Source organism: Grampus griseus (genome assembly GCF_964374135.1).
Source record: "Grampus griseus genome assembly, chromosome: 9".
NCBI classification, from domain to species: domain Eukaryota; kingdom Metazoa; phylum Chordata; class Mammalia; order Artiodactyla; family Delphinidae; genus Grampus; species Grampus griseus.
The window spans coordinates 1,535,852-1,547,807 of record NC_139003.1 but is presented as its reverse complement, the minus strand read 5'-3'; positions in this window follow the sequence as shown (position 1 = coordinate 1,547,807).

The window sequence follows — 11,956 nt, the reverse complement described above, 5'->3', positions numbered from 1 at the left end:
CATTAGGAGTACTTTACTAACACCGACTTTAATCCAAGCATCTTGGTGTTCATTAGAGACCGACTTTAATCCAAGCATCTTGGTGTTCATTAGAGACCGACTTTAATCCAAGCATCTTGGTGTTCATTAGAGACCGACTTTAATCCAAGCATCTTGGTGTTCATTAGAGACCGACTTTAATCCAAGCATCTTGGTGTTCATTAGAGACCGACTTTAATCCAAGCATCTTGGTGTTCATTAGAGACCTACTTTAATCCAAGCATCTTGGTGTTCATTAGAGACCTACTTTAATCCAAGCATCTTGGTGTTCATTAGAGACCTACTTTAATCCAAGCATCTTGGTGTTCATTAGATATCCTACTTTAATCCAAGCATCTTGGTGTTCATTAGATATCTACTTTAATCCAAGCATCTTGGTGTTCATTAGAGACCTACTTTAATCCAAGCATCTTGGTGTTCATTAGATATCTACTTTAATCCAAGCATCTTGGTGTTCATTAGATATCTACTTTAATCCAAGCATCTTGGTGTTCATTAGATATCTACTTTAATCCAAGCATCTTGGTGTTCATTAGAGACCGACTTTAATCCAAGCATCTTGGTGTTCATTAGATATCTACTTTAATCCAAGCATCTTGGTGTTCATTAGAGACCGACTTTAATCCAAGCATCTTGGTGTTCATTAGAGACCGACTTTAATCCAAGCATCTTGGTGTTCATTAGAGACCGACTTTAATCCAAGCATCTTGGTGTTCATTAGAGACCGACTTTAATCCAAGCATCTTGGTGTTCATTAGAGACCGACTTTAATCCAAGCATCTTGGTGTTCATTAGAGACCGACTTTAATCCAAGCATCTTGGTGTTCATTAGAGACCGACTTTAATCCAAGCATCTTGGTGTTCATTAGAGACCGACTTTAATCCAAGCATCTTGGTGTTCATTAGAGACCGACTTTAATCCAAGCATCTTGGTGTTCATTAGAGACCGACTTTAATCCAAGCATCTTGGTGTTCATTAGAGACCGACTTTAATCCAAGCATCTTGGTGTTCATTAGAGACCGACTTTAATCCAAGCATCTTGGTGTTCATTAGAGACCGACTTTAATCCAAGCATCTTGGTGTTCATTAGAGACCGACTTTAATCCAAGCATCTTGGTGTTCATTAGAGACCGACTTTAATCCAAGCATCTTGGTGTTCATTAGAGACCGACTTTAATCCAAGCATCTTGGTGTTCATTAGAGACCGACTTTAATCCAAGCATCTTGGTGTTCATTAGAGACCGACTTTAATCCAAGCATCTTGGTGTTCATTAGAGACCGACTTTAATCCAAGCATCTTGGTGTTCATTAGAGACCGACTTTAATCCAAGCATCTTGGTGTTCATTAGAGACCGACTTTAATCCAAGCATCTTGGTGTTCATTAGAGACCGACTTTAATCCAAGCATCTTGGTGTTCATTAGAGACCGACTTTAATCCAAGCATCTTGGTGTTCATTAGAGACCGACTTTAATCCAAGCATCTTGGTGTTCATTAGAGACCGACTTTAATCCAAGCATCTTGGTGTTCATTAGAGACCGACTTTAATCCAAGCATCTTGGTGTTCATTAGAGACCGACTTTAATCCAAGCATCTTGGTGTTCATTAGAGACCGACTTTAATCCAAGCATCTTGGTGTTCATTAGAGACCGACTTTAATCCAAGCATCTTGGTGTTCATTAGAGACCGACTTTAATCCAAGCATCTTGGTGTTCATTAGAGACCGACTTTAATCCAAGCATCTTGGTGTTCATTAGAGACCGACTTTAATCCAAGCATCTTGGTGTTCATTAGAGACCGACTTTAATCCAAGCATCTTGGTGTTCATTAGAGACCGACTTTAATCCAAGCATCTTGGTGTTCATTAGAGACCGACTTTAATCCAAGCATCTTGGTGTTCATTAGAGACCGACTTTAATCCAAGCATCTTGGTGTTCATTAGAGACCGACTTTAATCCAAGCATCTTGGTGTTCATTAGAGACCGACTTTAATCCAAGCATCTTGGTGTTCATTAGAGACCGACTTTAATCCAAGCATCTTGGTGTTCATTAGAGACCGACTTTAATCCAAGCATCTTGGTGTTCATTAGAGACCGACTTTAATCCAAGCATCTTGGTGTTCATTAGAGACCGACTTTAATCCAAGCATCTTGGTGTTCATTAGAGACCGACTTTAATCCAAGCATCTTGGTGTTCATTAGAGACCGACTTTAATCCAAGCATCTTGGTGTTCATTAGAGACCGACTTTAATCCAAGCATCTTGGTGTTCATTAGAGACCGACTTTAATCCAAGCATCTTGGTGTTCATTAGAGACCGACTTTAATCCAAGCATCTTGGTGTTCATTAGAGACCGACTTTAATCCAAGCATCTTGGTGTTCATTAGAGACCGACTTTAATCCAAGCATCTTGGTGTTCATTAGAGACCGACTTTAATCCAAGCATCTTGGTGTTCATTAGAGACCGACTTTAATCCAAGCATCTTGGTGTTCATTAGAGACCGACTTTAATCCAAGCATCTTGGTGTTCATTAGAGACCGACTTTAATCCAAGCATCTTGGTGTTCATTAGAGACCGACTTTAATCCAAGCATCTTGGTGTTCATTAGAGACCGACTTTAATCCAAGCATCTTGGTGTTCATTAGAGACCGACTTTAATCCAAGCATCTTGGTGTTCATTAGAGACCGACTTTAATCCAAGCATCTTGGTGTTCATTAGAGACCGACTTTAATCCAAGCATCTTGGTGTTCATTAGAGACCGACTTTAATCCAAGCATCTTGGTGTTCATTAGAGACCGACTTTAATCCAAGCATCTTGGTGTTCATTAGAGACCTACTTCTTTAATCCAAGCATCTTGGTGTTCATTAGAGACCGACTTTAATCCAAGCATCTTGGTGTTCATTAGAGACCGACTTTAATCCAAGCATCTTGGTGTTCATTAGAGACCGACTTTAATCCAAGCATCTTGGTGTTCATTAGAGACCGACTTTAATCCAAGCATCTTGGTGTTCATTAGAGACCGACTTTAATCCAAGCATCTTGGTGTTCATTAGAGACCGACTTTAATCCAAGCATCTTGGTGTTCATTAGAGACCGACTTTAATCCAAGCATCTTGGTGTTCATTAGAGACCGACTTTAATCCAAGCATCTTGGTGTTCATTAGAGACCGACTTTAATCCAAGCATCTTGGTGTTCATTAGAGACCTACCGACTTTAATCCAAGCATCTTGGTGTTCATTAGAGACCTACCGACTTTAATCCAAGCATCTTGGTGTTCATTAGAGACCTACCGACTTTAATCCAAGCATCTTGGTGTTCATTAGAGACCGACTTTAATCCAAGCATCTTGGTGTTCATTAGAGACCGACTTTAATCCAAGCATCTTGGTGTTCATTAGAGACCTACCGACTTTAATCCAAGCATCTTGGTGTTCATTAGAGACCTACCGACTTTAATCCAAGCATCTTGGTGTTCATTAGAGACCTACCGACTTTAATCCAAGCATCTTGGTGTTCATTAGAGACCGACTTTAATAGATTCATCCGCATATAACCTTTCTCTGATTTATTTAGTCTGTTTAAGAAAAACTTTGCAACGTGAAAGACCTCTCTCATTTTTCTCTATAAACCTTATGCTTGCACACCAAGCTGTATGTTAAAATAGTGTGTTGCTTTTTAAAAAATCAGTTCAATACATATTGAACTTCTAGTCCACCTGAGAGAGAGAACACACATGAAGTGCTGAGCTGGGGTAATTCCAGTTCCAACCGGAGATGCTCACGACTTCCGTTAAGGCAGCCTCGTGGAGAGAAAATGCAGGACTTCTGTGAAGAGTCTTCTCCATTGAAATCACCCACCATCCTCCCCGTGACTACCTCCTTCGATGCCTGGAGACCTGGGGATTCTGGGCTGGGATTTGTTGATTTAGTTAAAGTGCAGTTTAGGGCACACTTTATTAATAGATCAACATCACCATCACCCTAACCTTTCAGTCTTCACCACATCGTTCTAAATGATTACCGAGCCACACTTGTTTTTGGTTAGTGAATCTTTCCCACGTATGTTACCACAGGGGAAGATGCTTGCTTGGCTCCTACACGGACAAAAAATTATGCATAGGAGTCATTGCATGCCTTAAATATATCAAAATGACCTTCCTTTGAACGGATACCCTATAACTTAAGAGGTGAAGAGGGTTTGGTTTTCCCAATCTATTAAAAAGCATTTTTAGATGATAAAGGGTAACAGAGGAAGAAGATAAAATATTCAACATGTAGGACCTCATTCAGAGCATGAATATAGCTGTAGATAATTGTAAGCTCCTAGGAATACTTGATGGGAAATATATTGGTAATACAATTTTTCTTTTGAAAGGGATCGTAATCATTGCAAATTTGGTTAAATAATTAAATTAATAAGAACTATTTGATTCAAACACGGGCCTTTAGATGATACACAGGCTAATAATAACTGTCTTGCCAGCTAAAGATGTTTTAAAAGGCCGTTTGGGCCTCTGCAGTTAGAGCACCGTCGACCCTTTATTAATGCATCAGCGACCTTTCTGCTAAAATGCAGTTAAACGCAGTCTCTGAAAATATTACAGAAAAGCAAATATAAAATAGTTCACAACAATATCCTTATTTTACTACTGTCAATACAAAATTACTTTTAGAATTATAAAAATTTCCATAAAATATACGGCTTTTTAAATTTTAGGAATCCATTGCAAAATAGAGATAAAAATACCAAATCCGTGTTAAAACACCTCAGAACAGGACCTCACGAGCCAGTGACATGTAAGAAGCAGTTCAGAACGTCTCAGAACGCATAGAGCTGTATTTTGCAGGTACCGGGTGCATTTGGGAGCTGGTGCGTGGGGCGCGGCCAGGTTACTGGAAGAAGCTGGGCTTTGGAGCCAGGCCGTTCTGGTCACTGTGCTTTGTTACGTGACCCGGGGTGAGCTGCTTAGGCCTCCTCAGCCTCTGTTTCCTTATCTTATCTGTGAAATGGGATAATAACATCTGCCGATCCTAATAAGGGTGTTGGGAACACGATGAAAGTACACGCATGGCGCGTCTGGCATACGGTAGGTGCCTAATACGCGTTGGTCCTCGGTCATCCTGTGGGATATTTGATATTGACTCATCGTGACAATGGTGGTGGTGGCAGTCGTGTGGGACTGTGTGCCTGTTGTGGACTGAATGTTCGTGTCCCCAGAATTCATTTTGTGAGGCCCTGACTGCCAGCCCCCACCCCCGCGATGCGATGGTCTATGGGGGTGGGCCTTGGGCAGCTGACGGGGTTTAGGTGGGGTCACGGGGGGCCTCATGAAGGCACTGGTGTCCTCCCAGGAGGAGGTCAGAGCCCGCTCCCCACCAGTGGGGACCCAGGGACAGAGCCGTCACCGGGGACAGCCGGGATCGGCCAATGTCTTGTTTTGTTCGGTTTTTTAATTTTTTTTTTTTTTTTGGCTGCACCCTTTGGCACGTGGGATCCTAGTTCCCTGACCAGGGATCGAACCCAGGCCCTTGGCAGTGAAAGTACAGAACCCTAACCACTGGACTGCCAGGGAATTCCCTTGACCAATGTTTTGATCTCGACCTGCAGCCTCCAGAGCTGTGAGAGAAGAGACGTCTGTTGTTTAAGCTGCACTTCATCTGTGCTGTTTAGTTACAACAGCCTGAGCTGACTGAGAAAACGCCTGAAAACTAAGGCTGAAAACCGGAAGCTGAGCAGATGGTGATGACACTCCAGCGGCCTGTGGACTAAGTGCATCCGCTCGTGGAGCCTCGTGTTGCTGTGACATAGATCCTATTGCTACCCATTTGACAGGTCAACAGACTGAGGCTCAGAGCGGTGAGGCAGCTGGCAAGTTGATTCGCGGTCGGAGTTAGCCTGACGGTCTTGCCTGTGCGTCTGGCCTGATTTGTGGTTCCCTCCAGAGCCTCCAGGTGGTGGGTCAGTGGGCAGCTCTGGAGGTACAGATGCCCTGGAGAGAGGTTCGGGGAGTCTGGCTCTTGGGATCCCTGGCCTCACCATCCTTGGCCCTGGCCGCTCTGGAGGTGACGGGAGGTAATCCCAGGTCCCCCTTCTGATCAGTCCCTCTGGGTCTTTTCTAGTGAGTGAGTGGCTTGTGCCACCACTGAGCTAGACCCTGGGGCCAGCCTTGGACCTTCAGAAAGCCTGCCTGCTGGTCACTGCTTCTCACCCTTTCCAAGCTCAGGCCTTTCCCAGGCTCAGAAAGTCACAGAACACAGGGCAGGCCATGGCCTTTCCTCTGAGTGAAGTGCGCAGGCCGCAGAGCTGGTGAGGGCCAAGCCAGGGCGAGAATGCACTCGCATCTGACTCAAGCTTGTGAGCACCAGTGTTCTGTCTCCTGGGCAGGGAGACTGGGTGTCTGAGCCCTGCCCCAAGGACGGCCGACATCTAGTGACGCCTCGCTCTGTGCCGAGCTCTGTTTGAAGCGGTAACGTGATGACAGCTCGTCTCCTGGGTTGCTCATAACATAAGGAGCTATTATCATTATCATCCCTATATTTCAGAATTGCAAACTGAACAAAGGAACTTGCCCATAGCAGCATTTGAAGTGGCAAAGCTGGGGTTCAAACCCAGGGTGTCTCTTATTACACTGTGATGAGTGTCTCTGGGTCTGATCCCAGGTCGGGATGGGCCTGTATCTGGAATCCAAGGCAGAACTCCGTCAAGCAGGCTGAGTACCAGTGATGTGGGTTACAGGTGAGGCCATGGCCCTCGGGGCCCACAGGGGTCCAGGTGGGTGCTAGGCTTGGGGCGGCAAAGCCAGTTCCAGATCGCAGTGACCGGGGTGGGGTTTCAAATGTCCTCTCAATGGTGTCACACTGGACTCAAGGCCTGACCAGGACCAAATCTTCAGTGAAACAGGCTCACGATACGTTAACCAAGAACAGGCCCCTCCAGGGTTCTGAGCGCCCCTCTCTGCTCTTCCGGGGCCTCTCTCGCCCAAGGCAATCCAGTTTCCTCTGTGCGTCTGTGGGGTGCAGTGCCCTGGCAGAGAGAAGTGGGTCTTGCAGAGCTGTGGCCACAGAGAGGGAGAGCTGGGCAGGGGGTGGGGTGAAGGAAGGCTCGTGGAAGGCTCTGGAGTCAAGAACCGGGAGCACAGCCGAGGAGGGTACGCCGGGGCCAGTCGTGTGGAGCATCGGGCTGTCCCCACAGCTTCCTGCCACCTGCCACTGGGCAGGAGCTGGGCCGTGGTTGTTCTGAAGCAGCCGGGAGCAGGGGGGGCCTTTTTCTGGGCTCTGCTGAGACGTCCAGAGCCCAGCATTCTGCCTTGGCCTTGACTCTGTGTTTGCGCTGGGAGAACCCTTCTCTCCCAAGGTGACAAACCTTTATATATTTTGAAATAGCCAGAGAGGAACTGTCCCGGTGTTGGTGTGTCAGTGAGGAGAGCGGTGATATTCCAGGGGCCCCATAAATCTGTGCACACGTCAGGGGTGTCCAGGGCCATTTCCATCTTTAGAGGACTTTCCGAACATTAAACGCAATTTATTAAAAAATGTTTTGTAAAAAATTAATTTCCCGAGAGGGTTCTGTATATTACTCTAATTGCTTTTCCTTGACTAATTTTTTAAGTAGCAGTTTTATGAAAAAAAAATCCAAGTATTTCTAGATGAGAAGTGTCTCGGTGGGAATAGGCTCTCGGAGAAGTTTGTAATCTTGATATCTGGGTTTATATATTACCCTCTATTGACACTACCTTTTGATTAATATTGTGTATAACATTCCTTAATGCATCAGCAGAATTAATTATGCAGAAACATTCAGGCGCGCCGACATTATATTGATGAAATGACATTTTATTGACAAAATGACAGTTTAATACTGAGCTTTCCTGAAGCTGTATATCTAATCGATTGCTTCCATTCTGTGAGCAAACCCGTCAGAATAAGAGCGAGGTAAATCTGTCTGTCTTCTCCGAGTGCACTCAGCAGGTCCGCGTGGGGCGTTTGGGGCATGCACGGGACATCTCTGCACAACACTCTGGCTCTGGTGGACCTTTTGCACGAATACCGTAGCTTGTTCACCCCTGCTGTATTTATCTGGATGATATAATATTGCATTTCTTTTAACAAAAATCTGCATTCACACCTTTTACTGGCTCAAGCCTGTCTTCCCCCGTTTTAGGGGTTGACTGGTGCCCCCCCCAAATGCATATGTTGGAGTCCTAACCTCTAGTGCCTCAGAGTGTGACCTTATTTAGCGACGTGGGACTTTACTGATGACCACGTGAAGATGAGGTCGTCAGGGTGGGTCCTAATCCAATAGCACTGGTGTCCGTATAGAAAGGGTACATGTGGACCCTGCCGTGAGCTCAGGGAGGACGTCGAGGGAGGATTGGAGTTGTGGCCTCAAGTCAAGGAACCCCGGGAGAGGCACCCAGAGCAGCCCCTCCGTAGCGCCGTCCAGGGGAGCCTGGCCGGATCCAGACTCTGGCCTCCAGACTGGGAGACAATACACGATGTTGTCTCCGCCACGCCCTCTCTGCTGGTTTGCTCTGGCAGCCCTAGACGACCACCACGTCGGCTTCCAAAAGTGAGACGCGTTCTCTGCTCTCTGAACGCGCAGGGACCCCGGAGCCTAGGCTTGTGCTGATGGTGTGGTTGTGCAGGCTTCGTCACGGAGCTGGCCTCCTGGGACCTGGGTGGCTCCCGCTTGCGTGGGCTTAGGTGGTGGTTCAGTACGGGTGGTGGGGGTCTGGGAGGGAAGCAACACGGCCCCCGAGGCTCGGGGATCCATCCCGGCCACGTCTCGGATCAGAGGTGGGGGAGACGGAAGCTGATGAAGGCTGGACCACGGCGTGGCCTCGGGCTTCTCGGGGCGTCTCCAGCCGTGCCCCAAAGGAAGCCTCTTTGTGCTCACGTAGTCCTGCCTCTGCGGCACCTCCTGCGTGCCTGTGGCTGCTCAGTGCTTCTTCATTTAACTCTCACCCCAGCCCCGGAGGCCCGCTGGGTAATGATGCGCCAGGCGCCGGGGCTGTGGGATGCGTCCGAGGGGGGCGCGGAGAGGGGCCCTCTCTGGAGAGGAAGTGGCGAGTTGGCGGGGACAGTGGTGGGGCCCGGCGGGTGTATGCAGCACCGAGGCTGCCTCAAGAACAGTGGGCAACTTCCCCACGTCTTGTTACCCGGGGTCAGAAGCGGGTCAGTAGCTGCTGCTCGGCCGAGCCACCCGAGAGCTGCCCGGCACCTGGTCTGACACGCTGGTTTCAAGCCATCTCGGAGCCGGTGGGAATCCACATCCCTCTTAAAGCACTATCTTAATTGGCAATTTCAGCAGAGAGGTCTAAGAACGAACGAGGATCATTACTTGGTACAGTTTCATCCGCTCTGCGGCGCCGTGAACATTTATCAGAAGGGCCACAGCGTATTTATCACGGTTAGCGGGATTGCCAGCGTTCCTTTCGTCATTTCTCCATTATGCTGGTCGACGGCCGTGTTGGCAGGTCATCCCTGCCCTTGCCGTGGGTCCGGCTTCTCCCTGCTCCCCGCCGGCGCTGTGCTCAGGGGCACCTGCCCGGCAAGGCTGGTGGGCTGCTCCCCGGCCCCGCCCCGCCCCATCCGCTGGGGCCCCGCCCCCCCCATCCCCGCCCGCTGCAGAGCCAGGTCTTCTGTCCTGGGCTGAGAGCTGGTCCTTGAAGGATCACTCGGCCAAGCTGGGACCTTGTATCAGTATCAACGCAGCTGTAGATAGTGGCTATTCCTGCTTGCGGGGAGAACGCTCTTTAGGGACAGTCTTTGCCATGAAGGGAAGCCCCACCGTCCATCCACGTTGTTCCCGCTGCCTCCTCAGATGGAGACAGAAACCGTTGGGGAAGGTGGTGAGAGGCGGCCTGCAGCGCCTGCAGGTCAGGCTTCCTGGAGCAGAGGGCACAGCATGGGGCAGCTTGGCCAGTGGCGGCTGGGTTCAGATCGAGGGGCCACCCTCTGAACCTGGGATTCCTGACCCAGCACCGGGGCTTCTCAGAGCATCAACGGTCAGTGGCTTCTGCCTTCCTCTGGGGCAGCTAAAGGTAGCATCTCACGATTTTCTTTTTTTCTCTAGTTACCAAAGATGTTGAACTTTTAAAAATGTACACATTGTTGGCCCCTTGTGTTAGGTATACATGCGCGGTGGAACCAGAACCGCAATCAATGAATTATGAATATGAATCAATGAAATATGAATATATACGTTACCCCCGCCTTTCCTGTGCACCTCTGCAAGCCTGATCCCCTGCTACCCTCCCTCCCATTCCCAAGCAATCACCCCTCTGCTTTCTGTCACTATAGATGGTAGATCATATAGAATATGGATTATATAGACACTACAGAGTGTGGACTCTGGACTCCTTTTCTGGCCCGGCTTCTTTCACTCAGCATGATTATTTTGAGATTCAACCACGTTGTATCATGTATCACTGGTTCACTCCCCCGCTTTTTCATTCTTTTTTTAAAATTGTGGAAAAACCCACATTCTTAGGTAACATCTTTTGCCGTTTCCCCCATGAGCTGCTCAGCTTTTTCTTATTGACTTACAAAAGCTATTACGTATTGAAGGCCTTACCCTTCAGTGGTCACGTATGTTGCAAATATCTTCCCCAGATTTTAATTTATAATTTAATTTTGCTATTTAAAAATATACATCGGTATTTTAAGAATGGTCTCGTTTGCTTACAAAGCCTGGTACCCATAACAAGGAGAAATAGAGCCAATTTCTCGGGCATCTAAGATGGCCTGAGACATTCTGGGCATCTCTTTCTCAGTGGGTATTTTTGTCTCGGGGAGAACACAGCCAAATGCTTCCATCTGTGTGACTTGGTGAAGCAGGAAAGCCAGTCAGAAGAAGGTACTGGATGAACTCTGATGGGGAAGAATTCTTCCAGTAGTTCCAGCTGTGGTCTTGTTTTGTCCAAATTCCCAGGTTTGCACAGTACATTTTCAACATCCGAAACACATTTGCACCTGTTTGCCGCCCTCCCCCCCGTGACACTTGCCCTGCCCATCTCCAAGCTGATTACATGAACGTGTTCTGCTTTGTGTCTGCACGTTTGCAGCTGAGCAGACGAACATGCTGACTGGTCTCACCTTAAATGGATGGTCGTGGACGTAACTGCCTGCATCACCCCCCTCACGCCCAACTGCCCCCTCCTCGCAGCCTTGGCAGCCGCTGATCTACTTTCTGTCTGGAGGGATTTGCCTCTTCTGGACGCTTCACATAAATGGAATCACCTACTGTGCGATCTTTGGGGACTGGCTCCTTTCACTCAGCATAATGTTTTCAAGGATCGTCCGTGCTGTAGCGTGTGTCAGTACTTCCTGTCTCTGAACTGCCAAATACTATTTCATCGTGTGGCTAGACCACATTTCATTTATTTATCCATCAGCTGTTTCCATCTTTTGGCTATTACGAAAAACATTGCTTTGACAATTCGTGTGCAAGTTTCTGTGTGGATGTATGTTTTCATTTCCCCTCGGTACATGCTTAGGAGTGGAATTGCCGAGTCATGTGGTAACACGACATATTTTCAGGAATGTGTGTTGGCTAGTTTACGTATTAATTAGGCCGAGCCGCAGGCGCCCAGACATTTGTTTGGACGCGACTCTGGACGTGTCTGTGAGGGCGTTTCTGGATGAGATGAACATTTGAATCTGTAGACCAAGTAAGGCAGGTGGCTCCCCCGGGGGTGGGCCTCATCCAGTCATCAGGAGGCCTGGATGGAAGGAAAGGCTGAGTAAGAGGAACTCTGCTGCCTGACGGGATGAGCCAGGAAATTGGTCTTTTCCAGACTCGGACTCGGACTTAAACGTCAGTTCTTCTTGGGACACACGTATACACACACACACACCCTATTGGCTCTGTTCCTCCGAAGAACCCTGACTAATACAGGCCCTCATGATGGAACT